General features: G+C 36.2%; 2 protein-coding genes across 6 annotated transcripts in view; one reads left to right on the forward strand and one right to left on the reverse strand.

The window, feature by feature from the left end:
• The window catches only part of LOC107136895 (sodium channel protein type 1 subunit alpha), a 939,664-nt gene that overhangs the window by 342,720 nt on the left and 577,998 nt on the right, over positions 1-18,946 (reverse strand). The window lies entirely within an intron of this gene.
• Positions 17,278-18,946, forward strand: part of Csrnp3 (cysteine and serine rich nuclear protein 3) — a 189,918-nt gene continuing 188,249 nt past the window's right edge. The window contains exon 1 of the mRNA XM_048812414.1: positions 17,278-17,370. The gene's annotated coding sequence lies outside the window, so the exon portion shown is untranslated. The remainder of the gene's footprint in view (positions 17,371-18,946) is intronic.

Raw genomic sequence — 18,946 nt, forward strand, 5'->3', positions numbered from 1 at the left:
TTTTTTTTTTTTTTTTTTTGGTGGTAGGGATTGAATCCAGGGCCCGCCCCATGGATGCTAAAAGTGCATCCTAACCACGTAGCTAAAACCCCAGTCCCAGGGCTGGGGATGTGGCTCAAGTGGTAGTGTGCTCGCCTGGCATGCGTGTGGCCCGGGTTCGATCCTCAGCACCACATACAAACAAAGATGTTGTGTCCACCGAAAACTAAAAAACAAATATTAAAAAATTTTCTCTCTTTCTCTCTCTTAAAAAAAAAAAAAAAAAAAAAAAAAACAGTTCCAGAACACCTTTTTCTACATCTGACATAGTGTAGGAAAATGGACACCTAATGATGAATAAGAGTTCCTGTCCTCAAGGAGTGCCTAAGGTCAAGCAACCAACTAAGATGTTTCCTGAAATTTTGATGAAATTCCCGAGGAAAGAATGATAAAATGTTCCATAGACTTTCTCTTTTATATGCATCCAAGGGCCAGAGTAGGAACTCAAAATCGATTACTGCAGCCTCCTAAAGCTACATATTTCTAAACTAAAATCAGCATGCTACTAATTTTTACTGAAGAACCTATATCAATATTTTATTATTTATTCTTTTTGCAAATATTATTTTAAAAATATCTGGCATTTATTTAAAATTGCCATATGCAGGTATACTAATAAGTATGAATGTGAGTATACATATATAAATATAATATATATATGTGATCTTTCTAAAACAACTCTACAAAGAAGATATTATTGCTAATTCCAACATACTAAAGAAGAAACTGAGCCTTATGGAGATTATATGATAAAGCCAGGTCTGGAATCAAGGCTCTGGATCCAGAGCCCAAGCTTTTAATTCTTACTAGATGTTGAGGTTTGAGTGATGAGCACATTCAAAACTTCCCTGGGCCTCATGTAACACACACACGGTCTAGTTATGGAGAAGATGTTAATTAAATCATCACAAATATATAGAGAATGGGCGTGACGGCACATGCCATTAATTCCAGTGATTTGGGAGGATAAGACAGGAGGATCGCGAGTTCAAAGCCAGGCTCAGCAACAGTGAGGTGCTGAGCAACTCAGTGAGACTCTGTCTCCAAATAAAATACAAAATGGGTCTAAGGATGTGGCTAGGTGGCCAAGTGCCCCTGAGTTCAACCCCCAGTACTCCCCCTGCCAATAATAATAATAATAATAATAATAATAATAATAAATAAACACAAATAGTAATAAGTTCTTTAAAATGAAAGTTCAGGATATCAGGACAAATCTAAAATGGGGAAAATGGTATAATCTAACAGAATGGTTTAGTTCATTCAGGCTACAAAATACTATTAATTGGGTAGCTTATAAATAAGAAATATTAATTTCTTACAGTTCTTGAATCTAAGAAGTTCGATGTCAAGGTCTCCATCAGATTTAATGGCTGATGAGTGTTTCCTGCTGTATATTTGTTACCTTCTTGTATACTTAACATCAATGAAGAAAGAGATGAGTGAGTTCTCTCTAGATCTTTTTTATAAAGGCATAAGTCTCATCCAGAAAGCCTCAGCCCTCATGACCTAATCATTTCTAAGGACCCTACACTTAATACCATCTCTTTGAGGGGTGGAATTTCAGCATATGAATTTGGAGGAGAGATATAGTCACATTAGAGCACTTGGGAAGCTAAAAATCTCCTGAAGAAAAATTAGATTTGAGGTCCATTCTGAATACAAGCAAATACTAAATTGGTAAATGAACTGAAGAAGAAATTGAATGTCAAATACAGCATTCACAGACTGAAGGACTGACTGAAAGCAAGACAGAGCATGAAGGAATCCAAGAAAACCCAAAGTGGCTGGGACACCTCTAATAAGGAGATGACTAGCATGACCACAAGGAAGTCCTGTAGATCAGATCACGTGGGACCTCGTAGGCAGTGTTAGTTATATCTGTCCTCTTTTGAAGAGCTTTGAGAATCCACTCAGTGATTTTAAGCTTCTAAAATTCTGTCAAGGGCTGGGGATGTGGCTCAAGCAGTAGCGCGCTCGCCTGGCATGTGTGCGGCCCGGGTTCGATCCTCAGCACCACATACAAACAAAAATGTTGTGTCCGCCGAAAACTAAAAAATAAATATTAAAAAAAAAAATTCTCTCTCTCTAAAAAAAAAAAAATTCTGTCAACACCAAAACCCTTGGCATATTTGCAAACCTGCTGCACAAAAACACAATGTACACAACTGAAATTTCTTCAACTTTTGTGAAGAATACTTTAAGTATGTCAAATGAATGTGATTTTTTATATGAAGCTATTAATTACTTTTTAATTTTAATTACTTTTATTTTTTAAAAGGGTTTAATCTCATCTTTTATACCTTTATTTCATTTATTTATTTTGATGTGGTACTGAATCAAACCCAGTGCCTCACATGTGTTAGGCAAGTGCTCTATCACAGAACCCCAGACCCAGTCCCTTATCTTATTTTCTTGGTCGGTTGTAGAATTTTGGGACAATTTTACTCATCTAGAATGTCCACTATTTACATCAGTATTTTTGGTTTATATGTTTTAAAATAATATGTAATAGTATAAGTATGATAATGCCCAAATTTCTTTAGAAAATTCATACATAAATCCACCCCCAAAATTTTCTAATGAAGAGGAACTTTATTGTTATCAACTGGTACTTTTTTTTCCTCATAGAAGTGTGGGCATAATTAGAATATATGTTTTACCAATGGTCTTTTTTTTTTTTCAATGGGCCTATGCCCCCACATTTTGATAGCCACAATGTGGTATTCAGACATAAAACAAAACCATTATTGCCCCAAAACTCCATTTCTTTAGTGGAGGACAGTACAAATCTCAGTGGGAGACAGAGGGAAAGGAGACAACCCAGTTGAGTGTTTCAGAAAGAAATGGGGAAGGTTTTAGAATTTTCCAAGTGTTTTGATAGAAAATGGAAAGGAAACGTATGAGTGCATAGAAATGAAAGAGGATCACATAATTACAGAGTTAAGATAAGCTAATGATTTCAGAGAACAAGACACATCGTGGAGATGATGAAACAGAACAGGCATGCAGCTTTTGAGGCATCCAGGTGGAAGTGTCTAGCTTTCAGACTTTTGAAAGAATTCTAATTCTCACAGAGGTAGATCAGGTGACCCACATCAACCAACAGATTAAGCAGAGCCTGGGTTAAATCATAAAACTACTTCTTGAAAATGGTAAGTTATTTGACTTTCATATGAGAAATTACATAAAAATATTGTGATTGATATTGTTAAAAGCAAATGCACATTGTTGAGACCCCTCAAAATGTCTATTTTTATGGAAATTAGCAGTCAAGAAAAACACGCAAAAAGGAGATGATTAAAATGTATGTACAGAGATTTGGCTCCTGATGAACACCCATATGATAACATCGGGTCTACTCAGCACATTACTGAAATTTGGCAAGGTTTTCGATTTGTCTTAGCAACCTCCCCAGGAAATGAAGTTTGGCTGATGCAATGCCATCTTAGGAAAGGCCAGATCTGCATATTATTAACATTTGTGTTGGTGGGATCCCAAAAATGGGTGTAGTCTGACCCAAAATGAATGTTATAAAAAAAAAAAAAACCCACTTGCTACCAGAGTGTAAAACCATCTGAAGGAAGCAACCAATTAGACATTTCTTCAAGCACAAACGGCTGGTGTCAAAACTCATCACAACCAAGCTATGTTCAGCAGCTGCACCTGCTTGGTAACTAGGGAGCTATCTGGCTATGAACGCTTGCTTCTCACATCAGAATTTAAAGTACAGGGTAGGACACCTCATGAAAACAAAGTGGGCTTTTCATTCCCCCCTCTATAAGTTGACTCTGAAGCCTTAAAGCAGAAATAAACCAAGATATTAAAAAGGTAAATAAAATTCATATTTTCTTTTGCTAAGAATGACATTTAAAAAGGAATTGTGCCTACTCAGTTGTTGACCACTCCCACATCATAGCTATCTTTGCTTTTTCTCTTTAAATCATCTTCCCTGGGAGACCCAATATTGGCTTGAGATCAATTTATTTACTATATGCCAACAAGTTTTCTCTCAAGTCCAATTACTCAGAAAACTTATGCAATGTTTATCTTCACAGGCTCAAGAGAAAAGATTTGCTATTTTTTTAAAATTAAGTTTTCTAGAAGCACTCGGTATTTCCAACCCAAGATCCTCTTTTGGTTGGAGTAGAGTACACAGAGAGAAATATTAATAAAGAAAAATGAAGAGTACTGTGTTTGTTACAACCTGAGGCAGATTTGTTTTCTCAAGTCCCTGTTGGTGGAAGTGAAGGGAGTGTTGAAGGGAAGAGATGGAGAGGTGAACATACCTGCAATGCCATGCTCAACATGACCGCAGTTATTTGGGTAATCTTAAGGTAACCTAGAATTCAGAGGCAGTTCAAGGTCACTCTTTGTAGCTGTTTGGGGCTGGATGACCAATAGGCTAGTCCTTAATCCAAAGCAGATGGAGATCCATGAGATTGATAGTCACATAGGACTCACTCCTACACCCTGGCTAGCAGACAAAAAATAAAACTGCAAAACTTCCTTAGGAGTCCTGTTCTCTCACTTGAATTGAATGCTTTCTATTCATAAGTATTTTCAAGTGACTTGGAGTAAAATTAAATTTTGTGGAAATATTATACATGATTCATTCTTCAGCCGTTTGGAAAATTTTCACAGACTTACCACCTAGGTGTGAAATGAACCTAAAGTTTTTGCAAGGCAGGCAAATGAAACTATACTTTGCTGGGGGCGGGGGGTGCGTGGACTTTACTGACAAAATAAGTCAATGAAGAGTAAATCACACAAAAAACTAATTAAAACACTTTGTAAAAATTATATAAGGGTTCTTTCTTAATTTTTAAGGCCATTTTGGCGGTTGTGATGGAAAATATTCACCTGAAAATTTTTTACTTGCTCAAGTCCGTCAAGACATCTGCTTCCATTTAAAATATTGAATTCCATAGGAAACTTTGGCCAAACCCCACATTACTGTATACCCATGGCAAAATTTTCTTTGTTCTTTTAGTTGTTTTGCAAACAAAGCTCTTTTGTTTGCAAAGTCTAGTTGTAGACACCAATTATTTTCTTTCTATATGAACAGGACAAAAGAGATGAACTGAAATATTCTATTTATGAAAGAAAATCTTAATTATGTTGCTATTTGTTTTATTTTTACTTCCAGAAAATTCATATTTAGGTAATATATTTGAGAAACTCTTAGAAGAAATGTGTTTTCCCTCATTTTTTTTTCTTTAATAAATATAGATCTCAATAGCAGCCATTCTTGCTATAATCAACCCCAATTTGCAATAATTTTCCATTTGCTGCAAAAGAAAGAGTGCATACCCACTATACTATCTGAGAGAAATGCCTCCCTTGGGGTTATGGCTGAGCTCAACTTAGAGGTAATAAAATGACAAAGCATCTTTTATTTCCATCACTCACGCTGGGATGACTACAGTACAAAATGTATAGTCCTGTAGTACCCATCGTAAAGATTTACACAAATTGTTCCTTTCTTTCAGATTGCTGTTACTTTCCTCACTGTTACATACTGTCATTAAATTCTCCACCCTCACTATTACAGCTTCCATTACCACCCACATGGCACTATGGCTTTATCCATGGGTGGCAGATGTTATCACCATATGTCATCCGATCAATTTTCCATTCAAGGGTAATGTAATGTTTGGGGGAAAGCCAACTCACACTTTAGTAAAGGCTGTCTCTGTAGTCTTCACCAGCCGTAAAGGCAAGCATCCTTTCAACTTCTTGGCTCTGATATTTAACCAAAAAATCAGCAGGGATCTCAGAGGCACTTTGCATGTTTCCATGTTAGTTGGGCTCTCTCTCTCTTGCTGTCAGCTGCCAAATTGCTTCCTATTAAGGAGGTTGGCATTATCTTGCTTTCTTCTACTCTTACTCTTCTCATAATATTCTGGACAGAGAAGGATTTTTATAGATGAACAGCAAATGAAAGCTTCAGTCTCAGGTCTGATGCGCAAGGATGTGCCTTGTTTCCAGAAGGCAGCACGGCTTAGAGAGTCTGGAGTTCTTAATCTGTTTCCTTATAAGGAGTGGCCAAGGTGAAGAAGAGCAGTTTTTCTGCATAACTCTGATTGTGTGTGCGCTCTCTCTCTCCTCTTTGATTTCTCCTTTCTTTTCCATTTTCTTCCAACCCCACCCCACTCTTGGCAGTGGATTTGTATCTCTTTGCATTTATAGAATATCTCTTATTTGTAGTCACCATATCATGCCATGCATATTTAAAATGTTAAATCAAATATTGTTCTTCTAGTATTTCCAAATTTTGAAGATAAACTTTAAGCTATTTTGAAACCAGTCCAGTCTAAATTGCGGCATTTCCCATTCCCATGATTGGTAATTAAGACATGGAATGTTTGGGAGGCAATGAAGTGAGAAAAACTACTTGTTTTTATTGTTCATGAAATTATCTCCCTCTCAAGTGCTCAAACTGCCTGAAATTTGGTGAAGAAATTTCTGTTTACAATATCCACATGTATTAATATTCTAAAAGCTTATGTTATTTCTTTTTCCATTTTTTATCTTACCACCTTCAAGTAATTCAAGTTTCATGGTTGATTTATTCAAAACCCCTTAAATCCAATGATGACTTGATTTAACCTTCAGATATTTTCTGGTTTTGAATGTTGTATGGCACGATAATTATGGTGTCTTGATATAGGCAATATGCTTCTTTTTAAAATTCTTATTTAACATCCTTCCAGAAGACAAGTAGATTGGGAAGATTTTTTAGCAACTTGAAATAATATATTTACAATTCAGTCTAAAATGATATCAAACTTATCTGGAATTAAGATTAATGTTTAAATATTATGATATTTTAAAATTTCAATGACTTGCTCTTAACTTATTTCATGTCTATCCCTAGTGAAAAATCACCTGCTACTCTATTGCCAATTCACAATGATGTGCAAAGTTATCCAATAGCTCATGGTTTATATTGAGGCACTCCCCAGGAATATACAATCCGAAAATAGACATTTTCTGTTACTCAAGAACACTTTATTATGTTGCTACTAATTTTCTAGTGTTTTGAATATGAATCTTTGCTGTATTTTGTCAAAGGCTTTTTCTGCATCTATTGAGATGATCATATGGTTCTTGTTTTTAAATCTATAAATATGATGAATTACGTTTATTGATTTCCATATGATGAAACAATCCTGCATCCCTGGGATGAACCCCACTTGATTGTGGTGCACTATCTTTTTAATATGTTTTTGTATGTGGTCTGTCAGAATTGTATGGAGAATTTTTGCATCTATGTTCATCAGGGGTATTGGTCTGAAGTTTTTTTTTTTTTTTTCCCTTGATGTGTCTTTGTCTGGTTTTGGTATCAGTGTGGTATTAGCCTCATAGAATAAGTCTGGAGGGTTCCCTCCTTTTCTATTTCATGGAATACTTTGAGGAGTATTGATGTTAATTCTTCTTTGAAAGTCTTATAGAACTTGGCTGAGAATCCATCTGGTCCTGGGCTTTTCTTGGTTGCTAGGCTTTTGATAGCGTTTTCTATTCCATTGCTTGAAATTGAGCTGTTTAAATTGTGTATGACACCTCCACATTCACGTTGGGTTGGTCACATGTCTCTAGAAATTTTTCAATGCCTTCAATATTTTCTATTTTATTGCAGCATAAATTTTCAAAATAGTTTCTAATTATATATTTCATGTCCATTGTGGTATTTCCTTCTTCATCTTGTATTTTAGTATTTTAGTTTTCTCTCTTTTTCTCTTTGTTAGCATGGCTAGGGGTTTATCAATTTTATTTATTTATTTTTTTCAAAGAACCAACTTTTTGTTTTATCAATTTTTTTTTCTGTTGTTTCTTTTGTTTCAATTTCATTGATTTCAGCTTTGATTTTAATTATTTCCTGTCTTCTACTGCTTTTGGTGTTGATTTGTCCTTATTTTTCTAGGGCTTTGAGATGGAATGTTAGGTCATTTATTTATGACTTTTTATTCTTCTAATGAATGTGCTCAGTGCAATAAACTTTCCTCTTAGTACTGCCTCCATAGTGTCCCAGAGATTTTGATATGTTGTATCAGACTTCTCATTTATCTCTAAGAATTTTTTTATTTCATCATTGTTTTTTCTACTATTCATTCATCATTTAATAGTGTACTAAACCCAAGGTCAGCATCATTCTAAATGTAGAAAAATTGAAAGCATTCCCTTTAAAAACTGGAACAAGACAAGAATGTGCTGTTTCACCACTTCTATTCAACATCATCTTTGAAAATCTAGCCAGAGCAATTAGACAGAAGAAAGAAATTAAAGGGATACATATAAGTAAAGAAGAACTCAAACTATCAGTATTTGCTGATAACATGATTCTATATCTAGAAAATCCAAAACATTTTCACCATAAAACTTCTAGAATTAATAAATGAATTCAGAAAAGTAGCAGGATATGAAATCAACGTTATATATCAAACATATTCCTATATATCAGTATGAATCCACTGAAAGAGAAATTAGGAAAACTACTCCATTCATAATAGCCTCAAGAAGACAAATAAAATACCTGGGAATTAATGCAACAAAAGACATGAAAAATCTCTACAATGAAAACTAGAGAAAACTAAAGAAAAAAACTGAAGAAAACCTCAGAATATGGAAAACTTTCCCATGCTCCTGGATATGCAGAATTAATTTTGTCAAAATGGCCATACTGCCAAAAGTGTTATACAGATTTAATGCAATTAAATTTAATGCAATAATAATTAAATTTAATGCAATACCCAAAGGACTTAAAATCAGTATTCTACAGTGATGCAGCCACATCAATGTTTTTAGCAGCTCAATTCACAATAGCTAAACTATGGAAATAACCTAGGTGTTCTTCAATGGATAGAGAAAATGTAAGATATATATATATATATATATGGAATATTACTCAGCTTTAAAGAAGAATAAAATTATGACACTTTCTGGTAAGTGGATGGAGTTTGAGAATGTTGTGCTAAGTGAAATAAGCCAATCCCCTAAAAACCAAAGGCCAAATGTTTTCTCTAATATGAGGATGCTAATTCACAATAAGAGGGGCAGGGCATTAGAGAAGAATTGAGTTACCTTAAATTAGGCAGAGGGAAGTAAAGGGAGGGGAAAGGTGGGTATGTAAGGCTAGGAAGGACAGTAGAATGAAACAGACATTATTACTTTATATATGTGACTGCATGACCAATGTGATTCTACAACATGTACATTCAGAAAAATGAGAAATTATATCACACTATGTGTGATATAACAAAGTACATAAGTGCATTCTACTGTCTTGTATAACTAATTAAAACAAAAAAAAATTAAAAAGAACACTGTATTAGTGTTGCTAAATTGTTTTAAAACTAAAAACCCTGTTTGCAGCTATTTTCAGATTTCACTTATTTTGCTACATTCCATGAGCCTCCTCTTTTTCATGTATCCCACTAGGATACATCTCCAGGGCAGGAAGCTAGACTGCTGTTTGAGGTGAATCTCCAAATATTGTCCCATCTCTAGTTCTATGGCATACATCTCTGTGTTGTAAAGATATATGTTACATATTTTGTTATTTAAAATATAAATTGCCTCCTTTAGAATGGAAATTACATGAAGTCAGAAACTTGGTCTTGCTTAGTGCATGCGGTATTTGGTGTCTAGAACTGTCTCCAATGAAAATGCCCAAAACATATTTGAATTCATACTTTGGAAGTATGTTGTTATTTTACAGGCTACTAATGAATACCTTATTGTTAATTTGTGTGGTGCCAAAGTAGTTTTATGAAGTATCTTTGAGCATCCCTACAGTCTGTTTGCCATGGTCTTTTCACATGGGAACAGGCCACTCTGGCTCTTGGTACCTTTGGAAATTTAGAGTAATATGCAAAATATTTTAGCCAGTCACACCCAATTTTATCCTTGAGTTCTTAAAAATTTTTGGATGGTTCCCATCAAATCTTTCGAATCTATTTGTGCCTGTGTAGTGATTAGGTTGAGAGTAGTCTTGGTGCTCTTCATCACCTTTTGATTTGACACTTCTGAATTACCTTTTTGAAAGCTGGTTAAGGGATTCTTTACTACTTCAGTAAAGACTGGCATGAAAACTGGTCTTCTGTATTTTATTTTTATACATCTATATGTTATGAAACCAGAGACATTAAACAGTTACATTGATCTTCCCACTGACTCTAATGTATTTGAAGGTTTTTATCTTTGCTTGTTTGGTTCATTGCAAGGGTATTCTTGCTTCTGAACTACATAGTTTTTGAAGCATCCCATTTCCATGCAGTTGGCAATGTTTGCATTTCAAAAATATGGGCTTTATTAAGATAATCTCTTCGGTTGATTATTATGAAGAATTTTTTAAAAATCATTTGGTCTGTGGGCTGGGGATGTGGCTCAAGCGGTAACACACTCGCCTGGCATGCACGGGGCGCTGGGTTCGATCCTCAGCACCACATAAAATAAAGATGTTGTGTCTACCAAAAATTGAAAAATAAATATTTTTTAAAAAAACACTCTCTCTCTCTCTCTCTTAAAAAAAAAATCATTTGGTCTGTGCTAAGTCCCCTCTCTTTCCTAAGTGGTCATTTATATTATCCAAAAATTTTTCCTCTCAATTGGAGAAACTACCAAGTTCATACATACAATGTAAAATTCCTTCCTGTAAGCACAAATGATGAAGGTGGGAAGTGGGAAGCAAACTTCGGATCAGCAAGCTCTTCTTTAGGCAGCAGAGGAGTCAATCTGATGTGGCTCAGAGTGAACATCTGATGTGGCTCATTTTTTGCGGGTGAGGGGAAATGGGGGCAGGCTGAAGCAAGGGTTAGGGTTATATAGATGGTTCTTGGCGTTCATTGGATCCGGGTCCACAGATCTATTAGGGTGCCACAGTAGTGTGAATAGAGAATTTCCTGAGGCTTATTGTATTGGGGTCAGTTGACCTATTAGGGTGGAGGGTCAGTTGCCAGTCAGGTACAAGTTGTTTTTGTGTTGCTTCCCTCTGGCTGAGGCCTGGGTTGTTAAATGACAAAAGCTTCAATTTGACCCTGGACTAGGTGGACAAGGCCTTGGGGGAACAGCTGCAGATATGGGAAATGTCCTTGTATTTATTCTCCATATCTTTTACTTCCTGTCACAACCTGGTCTATTTTGGGTTTCTTTAAGGATTGTCAATTCTTTGACTCTTGGGGGTTATTTTTATCTTCTGGCTTTTAGAGAATAGTTTTCAATCATGATTTTTAACTTCAGATTTTATATAACGTTTCCTTTTTAAAAATCATTCAGAAATGCTCTCAGAAAATGTGTCACCTTTGCTTTTGACAAGCAAGGCAGCATGCAGCTGGGGTCTGGTGGTCATCAAGGGTCCACCTGTCACTGCTCCTTAGGAACCATCTCCCACTGGCAATACCAGCCTCCATTAATTCTATTATGTCATGTCTGTCAAATGAAAGGTCTACGGTAGAGAGACCAACAGCAGCAAGGCCCACTCTCTAACTCTGCTTCTATTCAGGTTTTTTAAACTGAAGAGATGGTCTGGGTGATCAATGCCCTGCAAGATTTCTGTTCTGAGTGTATGTAAATCACGGAACTTGTCTCTCTTTTCTTATCACCCATTGGAGTTTACAGTCACTGCAGACTGTCTGTAGTGCCCCAACTACTCTGCTCACTTTCAGGTCACCAAGAACTTAAAATCAAATTCAGTGGGTGCCAACAATGCTTGTACACTTACATGTGCCAACACACTTATATTTACCTGGGGATATTGTCAAAATGCTGATTGTGATTTCATTTACTGTGGTTCTGTTTATTAATTCTGGGATTGCCTTAGATTCTACAAGGGAACCAGTTCCCAGGGGATGTCTAAGCCAATATGAGTGGACTCCACTTTTAACAGCAAGGTACTGGACCTCACCATAACCTTTCATTGGGTGTCTTCTTGAAATTCTCTACTCTTTTGACTTTGTTTACCTCACTTTCCTGGCTCCCTTCCTTGCTAACTCTTCCTCCAAAAAATCTTTATTCTGATTACTGTTTGTTTTTTAAAGGTAAATAAATCCCCTGTTTCATTCTCAATCAACTTCTCTACTCCCTGGAGTGATGACTCTCAAAATTTAGCATATCATCAAAGTTTGCTGGGAAATTTAATAAAAATTGAGTTTTAAATTCCTGTTCCAGGGGCTGGGGAATGTGGCTCAAGTGGTAGCGCACTCGCCTGGCATGTGTGTGGCCCGGGTTCGATCCTCAGCACCACATACAAACAAAGATGTTGTGTCTGCCGAATATTAAAAAATAAATATTAAAAAAATTTCTCTCTCTCTCTCTCTCTCTCTCTTTAAAAAAAAGAAAGAAAGAAAAAGAAAGATATAAGCTAATTAAAAATAAATAAATAAAATTCCTATTCCAGAGATTTCTATTCAGTAGACAGGAGGTAGATTAGTCTTTATTTTTAATTCTTATAATTTCTTTCTTTTTTTAAATAGCCAGTGTTTTATTTATTATTTTATGTAGTGCTCAGGATTGGACCCAGTTCATTACATGTGCTAGGCAAGCACTCTACCACTGAGCCACAACCCCAACCCCTAATGTCTTTCTTTTTTAGTAAAATAAATTATATAATATATTGTTAAGGTATATAACATGATGTTATGGTATGCAAATAGTCTGAAGGTTACCATAGTGAAGAAAATTCACATTATCATCTCAAACACCAACCCATTTTTTTGCTATTGTTTTTGAAGGAAGAGAAGATAAAATCTACTTGAATCATGTAGCATATACGGTACGGTTTTATTACCCATAGTCATCATGTTGTGCATCAGATTTCTAGACTTCCATCCTACATGTCTGCAGCTTTTTATCTTCTGACTTCCATCTGTCCCTTGATTTCTACCCACTCTCACCCAGTTCCTTGACTATTCCTGATAACCACTGTTTTGTTCCCTATATCTACATATTGAAATTTGGGGTTTGAAAAGATTCTACACATAAGATCATGCAATAAATCTTTTTTCTGTTTCTGGTTAATTTCATTTAACATAATTTCATCCAGGTTCATAATGTGACAAATGGCAAGATTTCAACCACTTTAAAGCTGTATAGTATTCCATTGTCTAGATGTACCATCAGTTCCTTGTCCATTCATATGGTGATGGACATTTAGATTGTTTCCACATCTTGGCTATTGTGAATAGTGCTGAAATAAACACAGGAATGCACACATTTCTACAAGATAGTGATTTCATTTTCTTTGGGTATATGCTCAAAAGAGGGATTGTGTAGTCAGTCATATGGTAGTTCTAGTTTAAATCTTTTTATGAATCTCAATACTGTTTTCCCACCAACAATGCATAAGAATTGATGTTTCTTTACAATCTCACTAACACTTATTTTTGCCTTTTTGATAATAATTATCTATTCAGTATGGGTCTTGAATATCCCCCAGAGTTTTGAATGTGTTGAAGCCCAAGTGTGGAAGCCGTGGTCTCCATTCCATGGTATTATTTGTGAGGTGGTGGCTTAGTGGCAGGAAGTTAGGTCATTGGGCGGGTGTGTGCCCTAGAAGGTGATATCAGGATCCCAGTCCCTCCCTCCCTCTCTTTCTTTCTTTTTTGTGAGCGGGGAACCAGGGATTTAACTCAGGGGCATTTGGCCACTGAGCCACATCCTCAGCCCCATGTTGTATTTTATTTAGAGACAGGTCTCACTGAGTTGCTTAGCGCTTCCTTTTGTTAAGGCTGGCTTTAAACTCCTGATCCTCCTGATCCTCCTGCCTCAACCTGGGGAGCCACTGGGATTACAGGCATGCACCATGCACTGAGCCCTAGTCCCTTTCTCTCTTTTCTTCCTGGCATCCTTGAGGTGAGCATCTTCTTTACCTTAAGCTCCCACTAACACGCATTGTGGTGTCAAAAGTCTAAAAGCAATTGAGGCCAAACCACCATGGACTAAAACCTCTGAAACTTTGAGCTCAAATAAACATTTCCTCTTTTTAAACTGGTTAATCACTATTTTGTCATGGTGATGGAAAGCTAAGGAAAACACCACCTTGACAGTGTGAGGTATCTCATAGGGGTTTTGATTTGTATTTCCCTGATGACTAATGACATTTTTCAAATATACCCATTGGCCATATTTTTGTTTTATTTGAAGACATGTCTATTCAAGTCTCTTGTCCATTTTCAGTTGGACTGTTTTTCCACTACTGAGTTGTTCAAAAGTCTTTATAAACATTGCATCTTGACCCCTTAGGGTACTTACCACTTTCATTGCTTTAATCATCCCCTGGATGCTGCTAATGAGAAAATGATGTGACTTCATTTTTGAAAAAAGCTTCTACCTCAAAGCCTGTCCAAGGAAGGAGGTGTGACCCTTGTCCTTGGAAAAACCCTCAGAGCACTCCTAGGCACATACCCACCCTGCTGAGTTGTTTGTCTGCAAATAACAGGAGAGATCTGCAGCGCCAGGTATCCCGCAGCACCAGGTGTCCCTGACTCAGTTAGGCTAGGTGAGGACCCATAGCAACCCCCTAGCAACCACCAATCAGCATGAGACAGGCAAAATACCTGGGATGCCAGATGACCCCCCAGTAGTTTATGGTGGTTGATAACATGTTGGGAAATCATGTAGTTTAGCACGTACACCCCTCGTAGCTTAAACCAATCAGTTCAAAGGACTCCCCCCCCCTTGTATTAACCAATCACCCCTACCCAACTTGTTCCAGCTACTGAATGTGCTAATCAATGTTAAGAGTTGTTGTTTGATTTTCCCGTGGTGTGAAATGATTTGCTGTGTGACGCATAGAGTATCCCCAAAAAACTATAAAATCTCACTGAACAAAGGACCAGGGCTCACTCCCTGGAACCACTGCCTCCAGAACGGTTGTGAGTCCAGGCTCGAGCTTGCAATAAAGACTCTTGTGTGACTGCATCGGATTAGGCTCCTGGAGGTCTACTGGGGTCCCACGAATCTGGCATTACACTGCCAATTTCCAAATTAGACCCGCACCCCAGACCTATCCATGGGTTCAACTAACTCTCAATGGCACCATCATCTGTCTGGAAGAAATCTGGTCAGAATTTGGCTAAAGAAACATTTGTTTGAGTCTCAGTCTGTAGAGACAGTTAGCCTCAAAATCACCTGGGGAGCTTGCTAAGAATGCTGAGTCATGAATTCTACAAATGGGCTGATTTATTAAATCCGCTGTGAGGCCCATGAATCTATATTTTTAAAACTGTTTCCTCCAATGATTCTGATGCAGATGTCCCCTATCACCCACTTCAAGAAAGGCTATCTATTTTATGGATTCCTCCATTTAATCCTAACAACAGAACGTTTTTGAAAGTTTCTTCCCAGTAGAAGCTTTGAGGGGAGTGAGAATAAGTTATAGTTTTAATCTTCCTAATTATCTCTGGCAAAACTTCCCTAAACTACTCACAATAACCATGCAAACTAAGTAAAATCAAGCTTTTTTTTTTTTTTTTTTTTTTCAGTGCTGATGTTAGCACAGATGACCCCACACATGATGAAGGCGGGAGATGGGAAGCAAACCTCAGATCAGCAAGCTTTTCTTTATTCTGTATTCAGCAGCGGAGTCAATAGGTTGAACATCTGGCACAGCTCATTTTCAGGGAAAAATGGCGGTGGGCTGAGCAAGGGTCTGGGTTATATAGGCTTTGTTTAGGGTCTGGCAGGAGGGTAGTTCCTGGGTTCTTTGTATTTGGGGTCCTGCTGACCTGGTTGGGGGCGGGGGACATGAACTTGAATGGGGAAAATTTCCTGGGGCTTATTGTATTGGGGTCAGCTGACCCATTAGGGTAGGGAGTCAGGTGGCAGTCAGGTGCCAGTTTCTTTTGTGTTCCTTCTCTCTGGCTGAGGCCTGGGCTTTTCAATGACAAAAGCTTAAATAAATGTCCTTGGACTTATTTTCCATATCCTTCACCAAGGATCAAACCTGTGATCTCACTTGTGCTAGGCAAGTGCTACACCACTGAGCCATACCCCACGCCAGGGAATTTCTATCTAAAGTCATTTTCAGGTTAAGTCACTAGGCACTCCCCTCTTAACAAAACTTGTAAGTCTTTCTGTACAGTTATTCCTGGACTACGGATGATTTTCCTTTATGCCAGTTACTCTTAAAAATAAATACTTGCTTGCCATCTGTATGCATAACTCTATGGTAGAGATAATATAAATTGATACAGATATAAATCCACTAATTTGTATCTCTCCAAGGGAACTTTTTCAGACCACTCTACCATAGGAAGCTCAATTAATAGCATTTTTATCATAAAAAAAACCCTGATTTGTATTATAGTTTTTTTTTAATAGCCTCTTGAAGCTGCAGATGCATTTGCTATGCAGATTTAAAGAATTTAATTTGATATTCTCCCTCAATTGCCCTTCTATTCATGTTGTGCTTCTTAGTTCAGAAGTGAAATTATTTTTTCCCCAGAGTTATTAGACTAAAATCAGAGTTCAATGAGTCACTTTGAGACATGGCAACCAAGTGACTGATTTCCTTTTAATCTTTAACAAACTCCATTATTCATAAATTGATTGTGGCATTTAAGGAATCTGAAGGAATACAAACCACATAATTATGAAATATTTGAATATTCTAATATTCAGGATGAATATATATATATATATATATATATATATATATATATATATATACACACACACACNTATATATTTTTTTTTAACCATGATTAGTCCCTAAAACTCATTTTGAATGGAAACTTGCCAGAGATTGCAGGGCATAGAGCACAGGGCATCTATGCCTTGATTCCTTTTAATTTTACATCTTTGCAAATATTATATTAATGTTCAGCCTCCCTTCTCTATCTTCATACCTAAATGTACAATAAGGAGGCAAATGTTTCCACTGAGAAAGAAATCAATGGGAGATGAAAAAAAGTCCGCAATTTATTGAGGTTAGGTTTGACCATGGGTGTTCTGCTTTCCAAGTGGGTGAGGCATTACCCCTATTTTCCTAATTCCAAAATGGGCTGTTTTGCTTCAGCTGAGGTCACCTGCGGACATTTTCCATAGTTTGCAGCTATTCTTCGAAATATCTTTCATCCCTGCTTTTTCTCCATATTTCTTTTTTTTTTTTTTTTTTCTTTTGCCTTCCGCTCTCAGCTGCAGGGATTTGTCCTCTAAAAGAATGGAAGTGGGAGGGAACAAGGAATGGAAGCAAGCAGGGAGCATGAGCTAGAGAATGCCAGGATCTGGCTTTTGTCATTGGTTGGCTGCCGCCTGATGGATAGAAGAGGGAGGAGTGAACTCTCTTCAGTGTGTTCTGACGGAGCCGAAGTACAGAAACCATATTTACAGGTAAGGGCAAAAATTTTTAAAAGAAAAAAAGAAAAGAAAATTCTTTTTTTCTTTGAAATAGAATGCCTCTCAGTTCTTATTGAAAGAATTTTATTCTATGGAAATTAATCTGTAGATATTTCCCCAAAGTGTGTCCCTTTTATTTCTTGAGAAAGCCTTGCAGTGAGCTGTTCTTTCTCTCTGCAAAACCCTTAGCTGGTTTAAAAAAATAAAAAGGAAAAAAGAAAGAAAAAAGAAAGAAAGAAAGAAACACCAGAGGAATTTCTTGTCCTGGGTAACTTTCTAAGCAAGTGTTATTGAAGCGAAACTAATAGATAAAATGAGTCATCAAGTGTCTTTTTTGTTTGTTTGTTTTTGTTTTTATTCAAGCTTGTGCTACTGGGAATCAAAGAAAGAATGAGAAAAGCTTGGTAAATTCCACAGGTCCTGAGAAAAATGGAGCCTTCTCTCAATATGAAATAGAAAATTCAGTGTCTTTTAATCTTTACAATATACTAAATGGCTTAGGAAAATTATTCTTGCAGGTTGTAGATTCTTACACTAATTTAGAATGAATGATTTGTGCACATTTCAGCCTTTTACTTAATTTATTCCTGTTGATATTTCATGCTGTTGAATAGTTGTATCACTTTATTCACTAAATCTTATGCTTACGTGGTAATTCATAACTATAGTTAATGGATATATATTGGGCTGTTTTTATTTTAAAACTCAGAAACCTTATTGTGAAATAAGGTTTGCTTTAAAAAATAGCATCTTAACAGGCAAGTTTCTTTTATTGATTAGATATGTCTACATAAGAATTCCATCACAGCATTTATATTGCTGGAAATACCTCTAAGGCAATATTTTAAAATATCTCTGAGTTAGGATTTTACTTTACTAGTTGTTTTCCTGATCTTGTCTTTTATTTTCCCTTAGGGAAGATAGGGAAAATTTCTAAATATGTAGAATACATGGCATAGTTATGATAAAAGCAAATGAAAAATAGTTTTATTCTGTGTCGTTTAATTCTACATGTATTTAAGTTCACAAGTATAGATTATTTAATAGTGAGGGTCTTCGTTAAAATTGAGCTTTTAAGAAATATTACAGAATCAGTCACATTAGCAACCAGTTAATACCTGTTGATTAATAAAATGAAAGTATTGTTACAATGGACGTAATTGGTCATGCTTTTTAATACTTTATTTGAATGAATTATACCTAATAGGAGTGACTATATAACTTCTAGGAATTTGTCTGTCTTATTTTTGTTTTTTGGTTCTTGTTTAAAAAATAGATGTGTCTTTGAATAAAGACACAAAATAATGGTTCTTGCAAAATTAAGATCGGTGGGGGCTAAAAACACCTGGCTATTTGGTAAATATTATGCAAATGATTGAAGAAGTATCTTAAACTTTCTATATGTTCCAAATCTAGTTAACAATATGTTTACATGCGTACATGTCATGCTGACACAAGCAAATACTCTTGCATGATTTTTTTTCAACCATTTCTGGATTTAAAAAATCTGACATAATACTGAAATTTTGCTGTGTTTCTAATTATTGAAGGATTTTTCTGATTTTAGTTT

Source organism: Marmota marmota, unplaced genomic scaffold, assembly GCF_001458135.2.
Source record: "Marmota marmota marmota unplaced genomic scaffold, marMar, whole genome shotgun sequence".
Lineage (NCBI taxonomy): Eukaryota > Metazoa > Chordata > Mammalia > Rodentia > Sciuridae > Marmota > Marmota marmota.